This window comes from Artibeus jamaicensis, unplaced genomic scaffold (assembly GCF_021234435.1).
Source record: "Artibeus jamaicensis isolate MK-2021 breed Jamaican fruit bat unplaced genomic scaffold, CSHL_Jam_final contig_468, whole genome shotgun sequence".
NCBI classification, from domain to species: Eukaryota; Metazoa; Chordata; class Mammalia; order Chiroptera; family Phyllostomidae; genus Artibeus; species Artibeus jamaicensis.
In genome coordinates, this window is record NW_026521846.1 from 722,859 (window position 1) to 743,818 (window position 20,960).

Sequence of the window (20,960 nt, forward strand, 5' to 3'; positions counted from 1 at the left end):
CTTCTCCAGACTGCAGGAAGTCCATGAAACCAATGACTTCCGTTTTCCCCTCTCATCCCTTAAGAAGCCTCAGCGTCTGCTCTTCCCTCCAGTCAACATACATAACTCCCGGTGACAATAATGGCATGTGCATGTGTACCGAGGGGAGCATAGAATTTTTATCTCTGTAAAAATGGCACTAGTGTGGTATAAGCAAAGTTTTTGTTTTTTTCCCATGGCTTTTACTTGGGGCAATATATTGTACATGTGGTTGTACATTTTTTCCTTCTTTTTAATTTTAAATCGAGATTATGAACATATTTTATGCAGGTTAATATATCCTTTTCATGTAAAATTTAACTGAAACCAGTTCTATCTAGCACATTAACGACAACAAGAGAAATTCTCTGGCTTATTATAAACATCCTTCAAGAAACCTGAAATGTATGTCCTCTGGAAATAATTTTGCTGGGATTTGGGTTATTATTAAAACCCTCTCAGAATTCTCTCACTGGTGTCTAGTGTACCTCAAAGCCTTCTCTGCTACTGATCAGAGAAACACTCTCAGTCTTGGTGGTACCTTCTCAATCATGAAAGCTGGGAAGGGAGCAGGTGCTTGTTTTCTGGCCCAGGCCAACAACGAACAGAGCATGGCGCCTGGTCCTGAGCTGACCACAGGGTGAAAGGCTTCTTCCTAAGGCTCCCTCTTAAGTACCATAAAGTACACCCCATTTCTTCTGTCCATTCTTTCAACAGGTTGAATGTAGATTTTAAACTCACAGGCATTCCAGAGAAGCAAATCTTGGTCACATATTCCCTGCTAGTCAGAAATCTACCTGTGAGAGGCCCTAGCAGATCATTGGACAGAGCTACCCCAAGCTGAGATACAGACAAACTCTCCAAAAAGGGTTTTCAGGAAGGAAGGAGAGTCACAATACCCTTTAAAAGCACATTCTCACATTTAAATTTCTCTTTGTTGATTAAGCAAGAAAAGCCACCATTTCCCTCCAAGTGGACTGAACTCTTTTACTAAAATGTAAGTCCTCTGTGGGGGTGGCTGGCAGTGACCAGAGCAGAGCTGGCTACTGAGTTTGATAAGTTATTCAGAGCTGCACTTCTCTGCTTTAGCATTCCTCAATTTAACTGGGATCTTGCTAAACTGCAGATTTGAATTCAGTAGGTCTAGGGTGGGACCTACCACTTCTAGGTGATTCCTAGGCTGCTGATCCATGGACCAGACATGGAGCAGTGAAGATTTAGAGCTAAAATCTCAGATATCTGCCTTCAGTCATTCAGCAACCTCACAGACAATCTACACATTCCAGACTCCCTACTGGGGATACATAAATGCGGAGGACAGGTCTTCAATAATGTTAAAACTAGTGCTAATAAAAATGTAAAACTTCTGCGCATCAAAACATACAATCAAGAGAAGGAGAAGGCAACCCAGCGAATGAGTGAAAATATTTGCAAATTATATGTCTGATATATAAAATATCCAAAATATATGCACAAAGATCTACAATTCAGTGACAAAAACACCACCACTGATCATCAGGGAAACACTAATCAAAATCACAATGATTTACCACCTCACACCAATTAACATGGCTATTATAAAAAACAGAAAATAAGTGTCGGAGAGGCTGTAGAAAAATTGGAACCCTTACGTACACACATTGTGTTGTTGTTGGAAATGCAAAATAGTACAGCTGCTATGGAAAACAGTATTATTTCATTTCCTCCAAAAAATAAAAATAGAATTACCATATAATTTCACTTCAGCAATTTCCCTTCTAGGTGCATATACAGAAGAATTGAAAGCAGGGACTCAAAGGCATTTGTGCAGCCATATTCACAGAAGCATTATTTTCAATAGTTAACATGTGGAAGCAACCCATGTGTCCACTACAGATAAATGGATAAGCAAAATGTGGTATATACTTGCAATGAATTATTAATCAGCTTTAACAAGAAAGGAAATTCTGACACATGTTGCGAAATGGGTGACCCTTGACAACATTATTCTAAGCGAAATAAATCAGTTACAAAAAGATGAATACTGCATGATTTCACTTACATGATATACCTAGAGTAGTCAGAGTCCTAGGGACAGAAAGTAGGATAGTTTTCAGGGCTGGCAGATGAGAGTGAAAGGTTGTTTAATGAGTACAGATTTTGCAGATGGAAAGATTTCTGGAAATTGTACAACAGTGTGAATGCACTTAACACTACTGAAATGTACACTGATAAATAGAATAGTAAATGTCATCTTACATGTATTTTAGCACAATTAAAAAAGAACTATTCCCACTGTCTGTACTATCTAAGGTGTCTACGGTGTATATAGTATAAGAAACATAAAGGTCACTTTGTAGGAGGAAACCACATGATTCCAGTGGAGGATAAAGTCAAGTCATGAAAGTAAATATGATTTCAACATGGAGTGGGAAGTACTAACATACAGGCAAGGCCAGGTGCTGTGGCAGCCCCCCAAAAAGGCCCTGACATCAGATGGATGGAAAGGTGGTGAGCCAGCTGTGGCAGCATGTAGGAGGAAAGGGACAAGCCTGGGCACACCAAAAAGTAACAGCCAGGCTTCAGCCGGCAGTGCACATGGGGGTGACGGGGAGGCACCTAGACTCTGGACAAGACAGCCATTCCCTGAGGCAGGGACTTCCCAGGCGGACCAGGACTAAGGAAAGGGGATGGGTTTGGCATGTGCTGGAGTAAATTTGGGGTGTGTGTGAAGCCTGTAGAGGAGCATTCCATACATAGTCCAGAGCAGTTTGGAATTGGCTTGGAGACCTGTTGGGGAAAAATGTATTGCACAGGTGACTGCTGTACCTGTGAGAGTGTTGACTCTCTCAGACAATGTGTTCAAAGAGAAAAGAAACCCAGAAGCAGCCATCACTCTGGAGAGGTGGAAAAGGGAAGCCAGCCTGACCATCTGGGGAGTAGCAACAGCAGGAGAAAAGCAGTTAGGTGGGGCCACAGCAGGTGCCTCATGTCTGCCTCCAGGGACAAGGGTATCAATGCATCTACGGGTCAGAAATAACAGATTAACTGAGAAGTGCTATGAGAGTTGGCAATGGGAAGGTTGCTGACATGCAGACATATAATTTTGGTGTCCAGGAAAACCTTGATTTGTAAAACAGTGAGGCTGAAGGGACAGGAGGCCTCAAAAAGAAGGTGGCAAGTGAGCCCCATCTAGTAAGTGTGTGGCAGTTCGGTGGGTGGATTAGGATAGGGCCTCTGGGGCCAATGGTGAAAGGACCTAGACCAATGGGAAACCAGGTAGAGGAGAGAGATGGTAATGGCCTGCGTGCCCGGTGCCACTCACATAAAGCTGTGCTTCATTCATCCTGGAAGCAACAGGGAGCTATGAGAGTATTTTAAGTGGGGAATGACATAGTTAGAGTTGTCTTTTAGATAAATCCTTAGGTGGTAACATGGAGGATGGACGGGAAGAAGAGAGACAGGATACAAGTGGCCCCCTGGGGAATGTGTGGTAGTTAAGCCCATGATGTTCCCCATATTTCCGTCTTCATTGTTTTGCTCAAAGAAATCATCTTCTCCTTTGAGAACAAGGGTGGCCTAGCCCCTTCCAGCTAGCGAGAGCTATGTATGAGTAACTTAATGGCAGAGAGGATGAGGCGGTGTGGGGGTGGACTCTGAATGAGGCAGAGGAGGGCATGAAAGTTCACTTAGCCTAGAGCAGGGTGTCAAATGCATTTTCACGGGGGCCATATCAGCCTCATAGTTTCTTTCAAAGGACCAAAGATAATTTTAGGACTGTATAAATTAACTACTCCTTAACAGTTAAGTGAGAGCTCAGCACTGCCGTCAGGTAGAAACAAGGTGCCAGGCTGGATAAAACAAGGTGGAGGGCCAGATATGGCCTGTGGGCCTCATGTTTGCCACCTGTGGTGTAGGGGGTAATGTTCTCTTGTCTTTTAGGTGGTTTCAGTATGCTGACTACCATTCTTTAGAATTCACATTTCCTTTTCTCCACAACCTCTCCAACACTTGTTGTTTGTTGCTGTTTATGATGGCCATTCTGACTGGTGTAAGGTGGTATCTCATTGTGATTTTAATTTGCATCTCTTTGATAGCTAGTGATACTGAGCATCTTTTCATGTGTCTCTGGTTCTTCTGTATTCCTATTGCTATTTTCCTTTCAACACTGAGCTTCCTTTCAACACTGAATTTCTGTGATAGGGAGGCAAGACCTCCTTATCACAGAAACTGTTTGTTTTCTCTTCCTCCACTGGGTCTCTAAATCAATAACTGACTTAATGCAATAAAAATAAGTGTAATGTACTTCTGGCTTTCTCTTTTTCTTCTGAAACAAGGAAGCAGTGACATTTTTTCCTGGAAGTTTGTGAATTAGCTCAAAGGATGCTGGGAGGTCTGCTGCAGGGTCACAACCAAAGGGAGGAAATTCAAGTCCCCAGGAGGCTCCAAAGGGTCTTTGATCCAGTGCCCATCCTCCAACCCTAATTTAAAGGAAATGACACATTTTGAATTTTGTTAAAGTGCCCTCAAAAGGATAAAGAACCACTAATATATTGTAATAACAACTCTTTGTCAGTGTGCAAAGGTCGTCAGACAAGAGGATTACTTTCTCCATTGGAAAGAATCTGTGTGTTCAGTGTGGCCTCAGTACCTTAGTACCTAATTTTGAAAGCAGGTGGCTGAGTTTGGTGGTTGTTAAATAAAGAGGACGCATTTCTCAAACTTCATTATAAAATGTTCAAAATGTCTTTCTTCCCTCTTTTTCCTACTTGGGTACTTTGTCTTTTTTAAAAAAATCTCCTAGCCACTGTTACTCTCTGGTAAAATATACTTCTTGCAAAATGTCATGTTATCTTGGAAACTTAAGAGAAGATGTCCACTTGTTAATTCTTTGAGGGTGGAAACACAAGGACACAGGCTTGTTGTTTTTTGTTTGGAGCCTGGAGGGTCCATCTGCCAAGGGTGGGTATGTACAGTTGAGATGAGAAATGGAGCCCATAAAGCACCAGGCAGAGGTGCTGGCGCACAGTAGGTGCTCAACAGATGAAGATTCTCCCCTTTGGTCAATAAGTCAGTGGAGGCGGTAGGCAGGTTGGTGTTTGAGGTTACCCCATGTCTCGTCACTCTGGAAAAAAGGGCTGCGGAGCTCTGAGGCCTGCAAGTGCTCTAGGACGCCATTTCACAGAGATTGTGGCAAGATGGGAAAACCATAGAATTAACCACCTGAACTGGCACCGGCCCCAAAGAAAAGATGCCTCCCAGTTTATTTTCTAAATTCCCCACCAAAGCCTCTGTGAGCCAACAAGCAGCTATTGACTTTGGATTCAGTGACTATCAAGACTTAATGATTGAGAGATAAATATTGACCAAACTGGGACTGAGGTCAATGCTGGCCTCCAGGGGAAATAAATCTTAATATTAAATAAAACCTGCAGACGCTAGAATTTTTTATCCAAACTGGTAGACAGAGACCCATTTCAAGTCAGCACCTTTCTTTTTTGTGTATTATACTAACTATAAACTGGTTTCCAAATTGACTTGTTTCTTGGTAGCATAGGAAATTTCAAGTCTTTTCATATCTTAAATGATCAGGGGACAATTTGGTATTTAAAAAACTATTATTGGCAGTACTTCCATAAAACATAGAGTCCTTTTGAAATGCATATAACTGCCCAGGACTAACCCTCTGTGAAAATTAAGCATTTCCTGGAGGTTGGAAAATGGCGATACAGTAGAAGGGAGCAGATTCCACTTCCCCCTACACACAGGAGAAAAACCTGGCCAATCTACGGAGGAACAGAGCAAACAGCCAACAGTTCCCCAGCATATATGAAAATAAGCGACCAGAAATTGTAGCAGATACTGAAAAATCAGAAGGTAAGGAGACTACTGCAGGACAATTAGGTCCCAGGGACCAGCACGGAGACGGAGACAGGGCTTTAGCCCCAGGCCAAGCACACAATGTCTGGTGCCCAACATTTGGGAGCCCAGCGCTCAGTGCTGGGTCTACCCCAGGCTGTTTAGGAGCCATGGGCCTGCCACAGAGTCTTTGGGAGAGAGCTGGATCAACCGCTCCCTCCCTCCCTAGCCAAGCAGGGTTTGAGCAGCACCGGGAGAGACCTTGTTGCTTGAAGTTGCAGAAAGGTGAATAAGGACAGAGAGGCAAACACACAAGGGCTGTGATCACCCTCAGAGTCTGTGGTCACTGGCTTAGGAGAGTTAAGAGTCGCAGTGTCGGGCTCTGAACCAGATGGTCACCAGTCTGGCTGGAGAATTGGGATGTGCTGAGCAGCAGGCTTGAGTGGGAGGAATTTCTCAGAAAGTAAAACTATTTGGAGGATTCTCCTATAACAACCACTTGGCTTACCCACACCCAGTCCGGCAGCAATCCCAAGGGTGCACAGAAATCCCTGCATTTCCCCCATAGCACAGGGAAGGGTTCATGCCCAAGCCCATGGGACCCAGGGGGCCTGGCCGGCAAGCGCACCCACCCTCACCCCAGCCCATGACAATGACCAGTGAGAAAAGAACCCTCTGAAGAAGACCTGGATCCCCTGCCTGGGCCCCTGGGGAGAGGTGCCAGACTAGCTCTTGGAAGAGTGCTTACGAGACTGGCTGAGTATACAAGAAAGGCCACACCAATCACTCCTCAGCCTGCTGCAGCCAGCAAGACCAGAAAAACGAGTTTGGCCAGTTTGAAACCAACAAGAGGTATTGGGTGGTTTTTTTTTTAATATTTATAATTTTTCTATTTTTACTTTTGTTTATCTTTCAATACCTTTTTCCTCACTTTCTTTCTTTCTCATTTTACTCCTCCTTCCTTTCTTTCCAATTTTATCTCTTCTTCCTCAACTTCTCCTGCCTTTTTTTCTTTAAGACCCACAAGTAAGATAAAAAGCATGGAACTATAAAAGGATCAGAGTTGGACCCAAAGAGGGACATCCCAACAGTTGAGAAAGAGAGACAAATTTCACTTTGCTATTGAAGAGAAACTACAAGCTTCTGCATATTTGTATTATTTTTTTCATTATTCTTACATCTTTTATGTTAATAGTATTTTTGTACTTCTCTCTGTAGAGTTTTCTAAGCTTGGCTCGTTATATTGTATCATTTGACAGGTTTCTCCTGTTCTCTCTTCCACAGAGTATTGATAATTTACTACACTTCACGTCACTTGTGTTACTTTAGCACACTACTCAAAGGTCTATACCCTGTATTTATGTTATCCATATTACATAGATTCTGTCATATGACTGGTGCTCCATTATTATTGTAAATAATAGCTGTTCCATACAATTGTAAATACTTCACATCACCCCTCCCGGATCTTAGCCCACTTCACAGTTTCCTGAACTCTATTACTGTAGTGGTTAACTCTATTCTCTCACAAACTATACCTATTTACTATCCTTTACTCTCACTTTTCATCAGAATCTGATCTCCCACAACTTCACTGCTTTCTAAATCCAACTCACAATCCTTCCCTCCCCAAAAAGAGTCTTATCTTCTTTCCATCCTTCCTTAAAAGTGGCTAGGTGGGTTGAAGATCACGGTTAACACTACATAGCCAAAGAATCTCTTATCTCTTCTCTACTGGCTGCTACTGTCAGTGTCATAAAATACTCTCCTGCTGTCATAAACCATTTTGCCTTCCTCTCCAACTGATCACAAAAAAAAGAGTAAGTGAAAGTGGTAAACACCAGGAACCCACTGGAAGAGGAAACCCAACACCAAGGAAACACCAACAGATAACAACAGAAGAAGTAAAGGAGGGAGTGGAAACCATACAAACCTCAATCCAGGACCTATCTGGAAATACAACTAAGTAGTGGAGAAACTACCCAGTATAAAAAACTGAACAAGAGCAAAAGAGAATCCTCAAAAGCCTGTACATACAGACAAACTAGCTTCAACACAACCTGCCCTCAACAGCACAACAAACTACAAGAGGTGGTGGACAGAGTGACCTTCAGTTACCCAGATGGTGAGAAGCACCCACCTAAGAAAGATCCAACAAGAATCAAAACCCAAAGACAAACACAGAGCCAACATAAAGGACAGCCCAAGACCAGTGAGCTTGGAAAATGAAAGAGAAAGCAACACAGAATCTCACAGGGATTCCAGCATAGAAGTTCACACCATAAACCCAGGAAGCCAGAACAAATAAATTTAAGAAGCTGAAGCTAAAAAGAAGAGTCTCACAAAAAATGGGAAGACAAAGAAACAATCGCCAAATGAAAGGAAAGGAGGAAGCCTCAGAAAGAAAGCTAGATGAAATAGAGGAAAGTCAGTTATCACATATTGAATTCAAAGCACTGGTTATCAGGAAGTTCAAAGACCTCACAATGAGCTACCAGAAACTACAGGGGAACTACAATGAACTCACTGCAAACTATATCAACATGGAAAAGGAAACAGAAACTATCATCAAGGGCCAAGAGGAAATGAAGGATACAATTTCTGAACTGAAAAAGACAATGGAAGGAATCAAAAGCAGGATGGATGAAGCAGAAGATCAAATCAGTGAGTTGGAGAACAAAGTAGAAACAAACACCCAGAAAGAGCAAGAAATGGAAAAGAGGCTCAGAAGGAATAAAGAGGGATTAAAAGAAATGCAAGACAATACAAAATGTAATAATATCCATATACTAGAGAAACCAGAAGGAGAAGGAGAAGGGTAAGGGATAGAAAACCTATTTCAAAAAGTAATGATGGGAAATGTCTCTAATTTGATGAGAGAAAAAGTCATGCAAATCCAGGAAACACAGAGTCCCAATCAAGAGGAACACAAAGAGGCCCATTTCAAGACACATCTTAATTAAAATGACAAAATTCCAAGACACAGAAAGAATCTTAAAGGCAATAAGGGAGAAACAGGAAGTAACATAAAAGGGACCCTAATAAGATTAACTGCTGACTTCTCAATGGAAACACTCCAAGAAAGAAGAGAATGGAAAGAAATATCCCAAGTAATGAGAACCAGAGGCCTACAACCAAGGCTACTTTACCCAGCAAGGCTCTCAATCAAGATAGAAGGACAAATAAAGAGCTTTCAAGACAAAAGAAGTCTAAAAAAATATGCTTCCACCAAACCAGTCCTACAAGAAATACTAAAAGGACTGCTTTAAGGGAAGGAAGGAAAAGAGGGAGACAGAGAGGAACACAGGTACAAAAATGGCAATGAATAAGAACCTATCAATAATAACCTTAAATGTAAATGGATTAAATGCTTCAATCAAACGACATAGAATAGCTGAATGGATATGAAAGTGTGACCCACACATATGCTGCCTACAAGAGACACACCTCAAGACAAGAGATCTACACAGACTAAAAGTGAAGGGCTGGAAACTAATTTTCGAAGCAACGAACAGGAAAAAAAAAAAAAGAGCCAGGGTAGACTCATATCAGACAAAATAAACTTCAAAAAAAGAGCCATAAACAGAGACCCAGAAAGTTACTTCATAATACTCAAGGGAAGAATCTACCAAAAAGACATAAAAATTGTAAATATATATGTACCCAGCATATGAGAACCAAAATATATAAAGAAAATCTTAGAGGCCTTCAAGAAAAGTACTGACAGCAACACAATTATACTAGGGAACCTTAACACCCCACTGTCAAAAATGGACAGATCCGCCAAAGAAAATACCAACAAATATATGGTGGCAATGAACAACGCCCTACATGAAATGGACTTAACTGATATATAGAGTGCCCTTCATCCCAGAGAAGCTAAATACACATTCTTTTCAAATGCACATGGAACATTTTCAAAGATAGACCACATGATAAGACACAAAACAAGCCTCAACAAATTAAAAACTGAAATCATAACGAACATTTTCTCTGACCACAAAGGACTGAAACTAGAAACAAACCCAAAGGGAAAAGATACAAAATACTCAAAATCATGGAGATTAAATAGCATGCTATTAAACAATGAATGGATCAAAAAGGAGATCCGGGAGGAAATTAAAAAGTTTCTGAAAACAAATGAAAATGAACTCACAACAACTCAAAACTTATGGGACACAGAGAAGGCAGTCCTGAAAGGGAAGTTCATAGCAATACAGGCCTACCTTCAAAAGACAGAAATATTTCAAACAAACAACCTAACTATATGACTACAAGAACTCAAGGAACAACAGCAAAAAAAGCCCACAGCAAGTAGAAGAAAGGAAATAACCAACCAAGACCAGAACAGAAATAAATAACATACAGACTAAAAGCACAATTCTAAGGATCAATGAGTGATGAGCTGGTTTTTTTAAAAGATAAACAAAATTGACAAGCCTTTAAGCAGGCTCATAAAGAAAAATGAGAGAAGACCCAAATAAACACAATCAGAAATGAGAGAGGAGAGATTACAACTGACACCACAGAAATACAAAGGATTGTAAGAAATTAGTATGAAGAACTGCACGCCAAGACATTTGAAAACCTAGGTGAAATAGACAAATTTCTAGAAAAATATAATCTTCCAAAACTCAATAAAGAAGAAGCAGAAAGCCTGAACAGACCAATAGCAGCAGTGAAATTGAAGCAGTAATCAAAAAACTCCCATCACACAAAAGCCCTGGACCAGATGGTTTTGTAGGAGAATTCTACAAAGCATTTAAGGAAGAGCTAACCCCTATCCTTCACAGACTATTCCAAAAAATCCAAAATGATGAAAGACTCTGAAACTCTTTTTATGAGGCCAGTATCATCCTAATCCCAAAACCAGATAAAGACTCAGCACAGAAAGAAAAGTTCAGGCCAGTATCGCTGATGATCATAGACGCTAAAATCCTCAACAAAATATTGGCAAACCACATCCAACAATAAATTAAAAAGATCATACACTATGACAGTACGATTCATCCCAGGGATGCAAGGATGGTACAATATTCGCAAATCAGTAAATGTAATATATCACATAAACAAAAGCAAAGACAAAAACCACATGATCATATCAATAGATGTGGAAAAAGCACTTTATAAGGTACAGCACCCATTTATGATAAAAACACTCAACAAAGTGGGAATAGAGGGAGTATTCCTCAACATATTATAGGACATATATGAGAGACCTACAGCCAACATCATATTCAATGGGCAAAAACTAAAAGTTTTTCCACTACGATCAGGAACAAGACAAGGATGTTCACTTTCACCACTTCTATTCAATACAGTATTGGAAGGTTTAGCCACAACAATCAGACAAGAAAAGGAAATAAAAGGCATCCAAATCAGAAAGGAAAAAACAAAACTGTCACTATTTGAAGATGACATGAGAGTATACATAGAAAATCCTACAGATTAGGCCCAAAATCTGCTCAACCTAATAAATGAGTTTGGCAAAACAGCAGGATACAAAGTCAATATCCAGAAATCAAAGGCACTTCCAAGAATGAAACAGCAGAAGCAGAAATCGAGAAAAAAATCCCGGGACTTACGCCAAGATGGAGGCATAGGTGGATATCCCTGCCTTCACACACAACCAAGTTTAGAGACAGCTAAATATGAGCAACAGAAAACACAGCCAGAACACAGAAAATTAAACTTTTCAGAAGTCTGTTAACAACAAATTCTTCAGTCTGACTGGTAAGGGGTTGCACAGGAAAACTCGGTCAGATGGACTCAGGCGCACGGAATCCAGGCGCAGGGTTGGACCTAGTTAGTGACGGAGCAAGAGACCAAGAGAGCGACTGCGGGGAAACAGAAAGGGAGCATGGCTGCGGGGTTGACTGTGGTCTCGCATTGCGGATAGACAAGCTAGGGAGTGGGCGATTGGACCAGGACCCAGCGGGTCCCCACAGCTAGCAGCAGGGAGGGCGCCGCCGTTTCCCTGCTCTGACGCCACCTCCACATACAGAGTCATAACCCAGCGACTCTGAGTGGCCCTACCCTGGTGAACCACCTAAGGATCTGCTCCTCACCCAGTGGCACAAAACAGCAGAGGGGGCCGCCATTTCCCCGCTCTGACCACGCCCCCACATACAGAGTCACCACCCAGCGACCTGCGAGTCCAAGGCTCCATTCCTCACACTTAAAGGGCGCGAACAGACCAAAAATGGCTCAAGAAGATCTCAAAGCCCCAGAGCCTATAAATCTAAGCGATGAAGAAATAGCAAAACTCTCAAACGCACAGTTTAAAACACTGGTGATCAGGATCCTCATAGAACTAGTTGATTATAGCCACAAATTAGACAAATATATGAAGGCGAAACTAATTGAAATGAATGGAATTGCACAGGAAACCAATAGCAATGAAAAGAAAACTGGGACTCAAATCAATGGAGTGGACCAGAAGAAAGCAAATAATGGCCAAACAGAAAAGAATGAAGCAGCAAGAATTCAGAGAAATGAGGAGAGCCTTAGGAACCTCCAGGACATCTTTAAACACTCCAACATCTGAATTATAGGGGTACCAGAAGGGGGAAAAGCACAGCCACCAGTGGAAAACTTATTTGAACAAATAATAAAGGAGAATTTCCCCAATCTGGCAAAGGAAATAGACTTCCAGGAAATCCAGGAAGCTCAGAGAGTCCCAAAGAAGTTGGACCCAAGAAGAAACACACCAAGGCACATTATAATTACATTAGCCAAGATTAAAATGAAGGCGAGAATCCTAGAAGCAGCAAGAGATAAGGGGACAGTCACCTACAAAGGAGTCCCCATCAGACTGTCAGCAGATTTCTCAAAAGAGACTTTACAGGCAAGAAGGGGCTGGAAAGAGGTATTCCAAGTCATGAAATCCAAAGACCTACAACCAAGATTGCTCTATCCAGCAAAACTTTCATTTAGAATGGAAGGACAGATAAAGTGCTTCTCAGATAAGATCAAATTCAAGGAGTTCATCATCACCAAGCCCTTATTATATGAAATGTTAAAGGCACTTACCTAAGAAAAAGAAGATAAAAAAGATGAACAGTGAAATGACAGCAAACTCACAGTTATTAACAACCACACCTAAAACAAAAGCAAAGTAAAAGGACAGCTAGATCAGGAGTGAACCATAGAAATGAAGATCATATGGAGGGTTAGCAACAGGGGAGTGGGAGGAGGAGGAGAAGGGGGGAGAAGGTACAGAAAATAAATAGCATAGATAGTAGATAGAAAATAGAAGGGGAGCAAGAATAGCATGGGAAATATAGAATCTAAAGAACTTGAGACACATGGTCATAAACTAAAGGGGGGGTAATGGTGGGGATGGGGGGGTAGGGTGGAGGGGAATGAAGGGGGGAATAGAACAACTGTAACAGCATAATCAATAAAAAATAAAAGAAAAAAAAGAAAATAAAGAAAAAATCCCATTCCATATAGCAAAAAACAAAATAAAATATCTGGGAATAAACCTAACCAAGGAGGTACAAGGAAGACACAAACAAATGGAAAAATGTACCATGCTCATGGATTGGCAGAATTAACATCATCAAAATGTCTATAATACCCAAAGCAATTTATAGATTCAATATAATACCTATTAAAGTAACAATGGCATATTTCTCAGACATAGAACAAACACTTCAAAAATTTTATGGAATCATAAACAACCCTGAATAGCAGCTGCAATTTTGAGAAAAAGAATAAAGTAAGAGGGATAACAATACTTTATAACAAACTGTTTTACAAGGCCACTGTAATTAAAACAGCCTGGTACTGGCATGAAAACAGGCGCATAGACCAATGGAACAGAACAGAGAACCCAGAAATAAACTGAAGTCTCTACAGGCAATTAATATTCAACAAAGTGGTCAGCTACATAAAATGAAGTAAAAATAGCCTCTTCAACAAATGGTGTTGGGAGAACTAGACAGCTATATGCAAAAAAATGAAATTTGAACACCAACTTACACCATACACAAAAATAAATTCAAGGTGGATAAAAGACTTAAATATAAGCCATGACACCATTAACTTCCTAGAGGAGAACATAGGCAGGAACGTCTCAGCTATTTCACGCAGCAACATTTTTACTGATATGTCCCCTAGAGAAAGGGACATAAAGAAATGAAAAAAAAAATTGGATCTCATAAAAAAAAAAGCTTGTGCATGGCCTAAAAAAACAATATTAAAATAAAAAGAGTGCTCACTTCAGCAGCACATATACTAAAATTGGAACGATACAGAGAAGATTAGCATGGCCCCTGCGCAAGGATGAAACACAAATTCGTGAAGCGTTCCATATTTTTATAAACAAAGCAACAAACAACAAATGTTGGAGAGGTTGTGGGGAAAAGGGGTCCTTAGTTCACTGTTGGTGGGATTGCAGACTGGTACAACCATTATGGAAAACAGTATGGAATTTTCTCAGAAAAATAAAAATCAACCTGCCTTTTGACCCAGCAATTCCGCTGCTAGGATTATATCCCAAGAATCCTAAAACATCAATTTCAAAGAACCTATGCACCACAATGTTCATAGCAGCACAATTTGCAATAGCCAAGAGTTGGAAGCAACCTAGGTGCCCATCAGTAAATGAATGGATCCAAAAATTGTGGTAAATATACACAATGAAATTCTATGCAGCAGAGAGAAAGAAGGAGCTACTGCCCTTTACAACAACATGGATGGAACTGGAAAGCATTATGCTGAGTGAAATAGGCCAGGTGTTGAAAGACAAATACCATATGATCTCACCTTTAACAGGAAACTAAACAACAAAACAAACAAGCAAGCAGAAAAAAAAACAAAGACATTGAAATAGAGAACAAGGGGACAGTGACCAGAGGGGAAAGGGAAGGGAATTTAAGGGAAAAAAGGGGGAGGGATTTGGAGGAACAAATAGGAAGGGCACAGGAATGAGAACTAAGGGGGGTGGAAATGGGAGGGAGGTGGGGAGCGCGGGGCGGGGGAGGGCTGGGATGGGAGAAATAGACAAAAAAACTGTACTTGAAAAATAACTAAATAAAAAATTTTTTTTTAAAGTTGAAAAAAAATAAAAGAGAACCAACTGTGTGAGAAAACGTATTTGCCAATGATACCTCAAACAAGGGTTTAATATCCAAAATATATGGGGAATTTACACAACTCCACTGTAAGAAGACAAGCAACACAATTAAAAAGTGGGTTAAGGACTTGAACAGACACTTCTCCAAGGAGGACATACAGAGGATCCAGAGACACATGAAAAGATGCTCAATATTGCTAGCTATCAGAGAGATGCAAATTAAAACCACAGTGAGATACCACTTCACACCAGTCAAAATGGCCATCATAAATAAACCAACAAACAACTGTTGGAGAGGTTGTGAAGAAAGGGGATCCTAGTTCACTGTTGGTGGGATTGCAGGCTGGTACCACCACTATGGAAACCAGTATGAAATTTTCTCAGAAAACTGAAAATGCTTCTTCCTTTTGACCCAGCAATTCCACTGCTAGGATTATATTCTAAGAACCCTGAAACACCAATGCAAAAGAACCTATGCACTCCAACGTTTATAGCAGCACAATTGACAGTAGCCAAGAGTTGGAAGCAACCTAGGTGCCCATCAGTAAATGAATGGATCCAAAAACTATGGTACATATACACAATGGAATTCTTTGGAGCAGAAAGAAAGGAGGAGCTCCTACCCTCTGCAATAGCATGGATGGAACTGGAAAGTATTATGCTGAGTGAAATAAGCCAGGTGTTGAAAGACAAATACCACATGATCTCACCTTTAACAGGAAGCTGAACAGCAAAACAAACAAGCAAGCAAAATATAACCAAAGACACTGAAATAGAGAATAGGCTGACAGTGACCAGAGGGGAGAAGGGAGGGAATTCCAGGGAAAAGGGGAAGAGTGTTTACGGAAACTAGTATAAAGGTCACAATGGATGAAAATTAAGGAGGGGTGGAAATGGTTTGGAGGGGGAGCACTGGAGGGTGATCTGGAATGGGAGTAAAAGAAAGAAAACTGTATTTAAACAACAATTAAAATTTTTTTAAAAAGGATTTCCTGTGTTGAATCTCCATGCAGAGGACCATGCCAATGGGAAACAAACACACAAACAAAACAGTCAATAATGGAAAGTTGTGATTAGGACAGGAGCTATTCTGTTGTAGGTGGCCCAAACTGCTTAAGGCGGCATTTTGTACCAAACAGGTAGGTGTACAACTGACTTTTATTTGATGGATAAATGAAAGGTGGGCCCCCCCTGGCTGTGGAGTACAGAAAGTTATCTATTCAAGACTGATGGTACTGGGAAGAGGTCATCACGGTGTGGTCACCAAGGGAGAAGGAATGCTATCCCCGTTGGTGGTGGGAACTCGCTTTTTTAAAACAGTGTGTTCTCACTTGCAAATGTAGAGATGGAGAAGGACTTACTGTGAGAATAAAATATGATGGCATGCAGAAAGCTCTTTTTGGGATGTACCCCTCTGGTATATCAACAGAAATTTAATAAATAGATGTTTTTATCAGGACTAACAGATTGGTTTGGAAACAATGGGTCCCTGAGCAACTGAGAATGTAAGGTGAGGAAACTTACAAGTCATAGTTACTCTTGAGGTTGTTGATAAATATCAGAATTAAGGATAAAGAATCTAAAACAGATGCACACATACCCATGCTGATGTACAGTGGAATGCATAGTTGAGAGGAGAATGAGTTCAGCCTGTCTGGGGAGACTGAGTCTCATGGGAGGGACACAGGATGCTCCAAGGCAAGGAAAATCGGTAGTTTCAGCTTTCCTGTTCAATCCAGTTTCCAAAAGCCTCCTGAATGACCAGAGATCTTTTCAAATCAGTAAATAGTCTGCTGCTGCATTTAAAGATGAGGGTAGTGAACAGAGGACAACTGATGAAGAATTGTTGATGATATGAACTAAATGGAACTGTATTGTATGAACCCACAATTCACTGTAGGCAAAAGAAGGCTCTCTTTGGAAAACAAGTGAACCAACTTTTCCAACACAAGCGTAAGAAATCTGGGCATAGAGCAGCAGGGGTGGGAGGTCTAGCCATGACAGGACATTAGAACCATGCTCACGACTTACATTTAAGTCTTTTATCCACCTTGAATTTTTTTTTGTTTATGGTGTAAGTTGGTGATCGAGTTTCATTTTTTTGCATGTAGCTGACCAGCTCTCCTAACACCATTTGTTGAAGATGCTATTTTTACTTCATTTTATGCTGCTACTCCCTTTGTCAAATATCAATTGACCATAGAGACTTGGGTTTATTTTGAGGTTCTCTATTCTGTTCCATTGGTCTATGTGCCTGTTTTTATGCCAGTAGCAGGCTGTTTTGATTACAGTGGTCTTGTAATACAGTTTGGCATAAAGTATTGTAATCCCTATTTTGTTCTTCTTTCTCAATATTGTTGCAGCTATTTGGGGTCATTTATGGTTCCATATAAATTTCTGAGATGTTTGTTATATATCTGTGGAACATGTCATTGGTACTTTAGTGGGGATCTGTTAAATATGTAAATCACTTTGGGCAGTATGGAGATTTTGTGCAGCCCAATGTTCATAGCAGCACAATTGACAATAGCCAAGTGCTGGAAGCAACCTAAGTGTACGTCAGTAAAGGAATGGATCAAAAAAAAACTATGGTACATTTACACAATGGAATTCTATGCAGCAGAAAGAAAGAAGGAGCTCCTACCCTTACAACAGCATGGATGGAACTGTAGAGCACTATGCTAAGTGAAATAAGCCAGGCAGTGAGGGACAAATATCATATGATCTCACCCTTAAGTGGAACCTAATGAACAAAATAAACAAGCAAACAAAATATAACCAGAGACATTGAAATTAAGAACAAACTGATAGTAGCTAGAGGGAAAGTGGGAGGGGATAATGGGGGAGGGTGGCAAAAAGAGGAAGGGTTTTCAGGAACAAATATAAAGGACACTGGGGCAAAACCAAGGCAGGGGGTGGAATCAGGGGAGGAAGGTCAGATGGCTGGGGTTGGGGGGAGTGGTGGGGTGAAAAGGCAGACAACTGTACTTGAACAACAATAAAATTTTTAAAAATGTTTATCATTTCAAAAACAAAACAAAATATATTCAAAATATACTCAAAATAAACTCCACACTGAGGCAAATGTTCAAATGAGCTGGTTAAAATTTTATGCTTTGGTTCAGAAGGACCCTTGTTCAAGTCCTGACTGCAGGCCACACACTGCATGAACTTGCTTGCATAAGTCACCCATTTTACTGACTCTCAGTCTCGCTGTCCCCATCTGTAAAAGCAGAGTGACAGAATCTACTCCATAGAGGTGGTATGCAGAATCAGTAACAAATTTCCATCCTGCTAGACTGACCTGGGCTTTGGGAGTACAGCTATGACTAGAGCAGATATGTTCCTTGCCTTCATAGACAAGCAACTGGTAGAAGAGAGAGGCAATTAATAGACAAATATAAAGTATGTGAAAGAACATCTGATGGGGAGTGCTGTCAGAGGGTGGGCATGTTTTAGGTAGGACTTCAGAAAGCTCCTTTATTGAGGTAATGATTGAATAGAGACCCTATAGGTAAGTGATAAGCCACAGGCATCTGTTTAGAGGGAAGTTCCAGGCAGAGAGGACAGCTGGTACAAAGACCCTTGCAGACCTTTTGGTTTAAGGCCTGGCAGGGAGGCCAGCATAGCCAGAGGGAAATGGGAAATAGGGGTGGCAATAAAAATGATGTCAAAGAGGTAATAGGATCTTTTACCTCTTTGTAGTGGGGACAGCACACCATAGAGGGCTATACTGTCCAATGTGGAAGCCACCAGACTAATGTGACTCTTAAGCACTTGAGATGCAGTTCTGAAATGAGATGTGCAGTAAATGTGACATATATACTGGATTTTGAAGATTTAGTTGAACAAAGGCATGTGAAATATTTCATTCATAATTTAATATTGATACATTTAAATAATACTATTTTTGATATATTGGGTTAAATAAACCATGTTATTAAAATTGGTTTCATCTGTTTCTTTTCAAATCCTTATGCTGGCTACTAAAAAATTTAAATTGCATATGTGGTTTGCATGATATACAGTGTTATAGGTTACAGTGAAGAGTTGGCATTTACCTTGAGCAATGTGGAAAGTAAACATTTATACACATAAAACTCTTAGCATGTCTCCCAGAACATAGTGGGGAAAGTTTATAAAACTGATTTCCACTCAGAGATAAATTGCTCAAATGTAAAGGCAAATAAAGATATTTAAAGGGGAAGACAATGAACTTAAAAAAGAGTAATAATACTGGTAAAAGTTAAGTTTAAATAATTACTTAGGATATAGTGATAAAATACATGGAACTAGCAAAAAATTATTATTGAAATAATAAAATACAAAACAAAGTAAAATTAAAAAGAATCTGACAAATAGATACAACTGGATCTATTTCTGAATTTCAAATGGACCAGAGGAAAAAAAAGGCAATCCCACCCCCAAATAAAATCCAAAACATACAAGTATTTTAGCCATCCTGGTAGATGTGAACTGGTTTTATGGTTTTAACTTGCATTTCCATGATTCCAATGAGATTAAATAATTGTCATGAGATTACTTTTATAAAGTGCATGTTTAAGATGTCTTCCCATTTTCTGTACTGTTGTCATTTGTTATTGATTTGTAGATGTTTATATGGATAATCTTTTGTCAGATAGATGCATGACAGATATGTTTGCCCAATTTCTAGCCTGTCTTTTGATTCCTGTATTGATAGCTTTAATCAGAAGAGACCTTCTAAATGTCAATGTAATCTAAATTTTTCAATCTTTTTTTTATGGTTGGTATTTTATGTGTCTTGTTTAAAAAATTTTGCCCACCCTGAAGTTAGGGAGATATGCTATGTTTAGGAGGCTTTATTTTTAACTTTTTTTTTTACTTCAGTCTATGATCCTTCTCTAATTTCTGTGTGTGATTTGAAGTAGGGGTTCTGGATATCTTTTTTTCAGATGGATAGGCAATAGACCCATTATCATATATTGAAAAGATACACCCTTCTTCACTACATTATAATGTCACTTTTGTAATAAGTCAAGAGACAATACATATGTAGATTGGTTCAGGGTTCTTTATTCTGTTCCTTTGGTCTATTTTTCTACCTTTGTGCTCTTACTATGTTGAATTAAGTACTGTGGTGTTTATATAAATCTTTGGAGTTGATATATAAACTCTTCACTTTGTTCTTTTTCTTCAGAAATATCTTGCCCCTTCTTACTACATATGCATTTTAGTATAGGTTTGGCAGTTTCTCCCCCCCTACACAACTGATGTACATTAGTACCAAAATAAGCATCAATATGATTAGAAATTTAAAAAATTAAATATCCATGTACCCATACTGATATAAAAATTTAATGAATAAATAAATGAGGGAAGGGTTCATTCATCTTTTCCTTACAAAAGAACTTTAAATAATAAATGTAGTCAGGTTGAAGAAAATAAAAAATGACTATTAATATACTATAGCAAAATCCACTGATGAATGCTAAAAGCAGTGAATGAAGTTTAAGGGAAAAAAAGAATATTTGCATAATCTTGATGTAACTCCCCTAATGTATTTATTAATTACTCTGGTGGTTTTGACAAGTCCACAAATTCTCCACTCTTCCCCCCTTGAATATGAATAGGACTTACTGACTGGCTTTCAATAAATAGGATGTGAAAAGGAAAAAACAGTACTTTGGTACTGAATAAGTCTGGCAGATGCCACCTAACCAAGTGATAGATTCATACCACCATTAATCAGATATACTGACATCATGTACATCTGATATGATGCAACCAGAAGGGAGTATCACCTCTGTGTTGTTCTTCTCCCAAATCTGTCACCCTATTCCAATCATCAGAAAAACCCAAATCAAGGGAAATTTTAAAAAATAACTGGCTTCTACTCTTCAAAAATCTCAAGGCCATGAAAGAAAATGACAGGATGGAGGGACTGTCACAGATTGAGAGACTAAGTGCAAAGTGATGGGATCCTGGAGCAGAAAAAGAAAGTTAGTGGAAAACTGCTGAAATCTGGTCAAAATTGGAAATA

The 20,960-nt window shown here is 39.9% G+C and overlaps 1 protein-coding gene and 1 non-coding gene across 3 annotated transcripts in view; one reads left to right on the forward strand and one right to left on the reverse strand.

The window, feature by feature from the left end:
* VSTM4 (V-set and transmembrane domain containing 4) overlaps window positions 1-20,960 on the reverse strand; it is a 126,148-nt gene that overhangs the window by 13,026 nt on the left and 92,162 nt on the right. The window lies entirely within an intron of this gene.
* On the forward strand, window positions 14,074-14,180 carry LOC128627778 (U6 spliceosomal RNA). Its single transcript, XR_008392076.1, has one exon. It is a non-coding gene; the product is annotated as a U6 spliceosomal RNA (small nuclear RNA).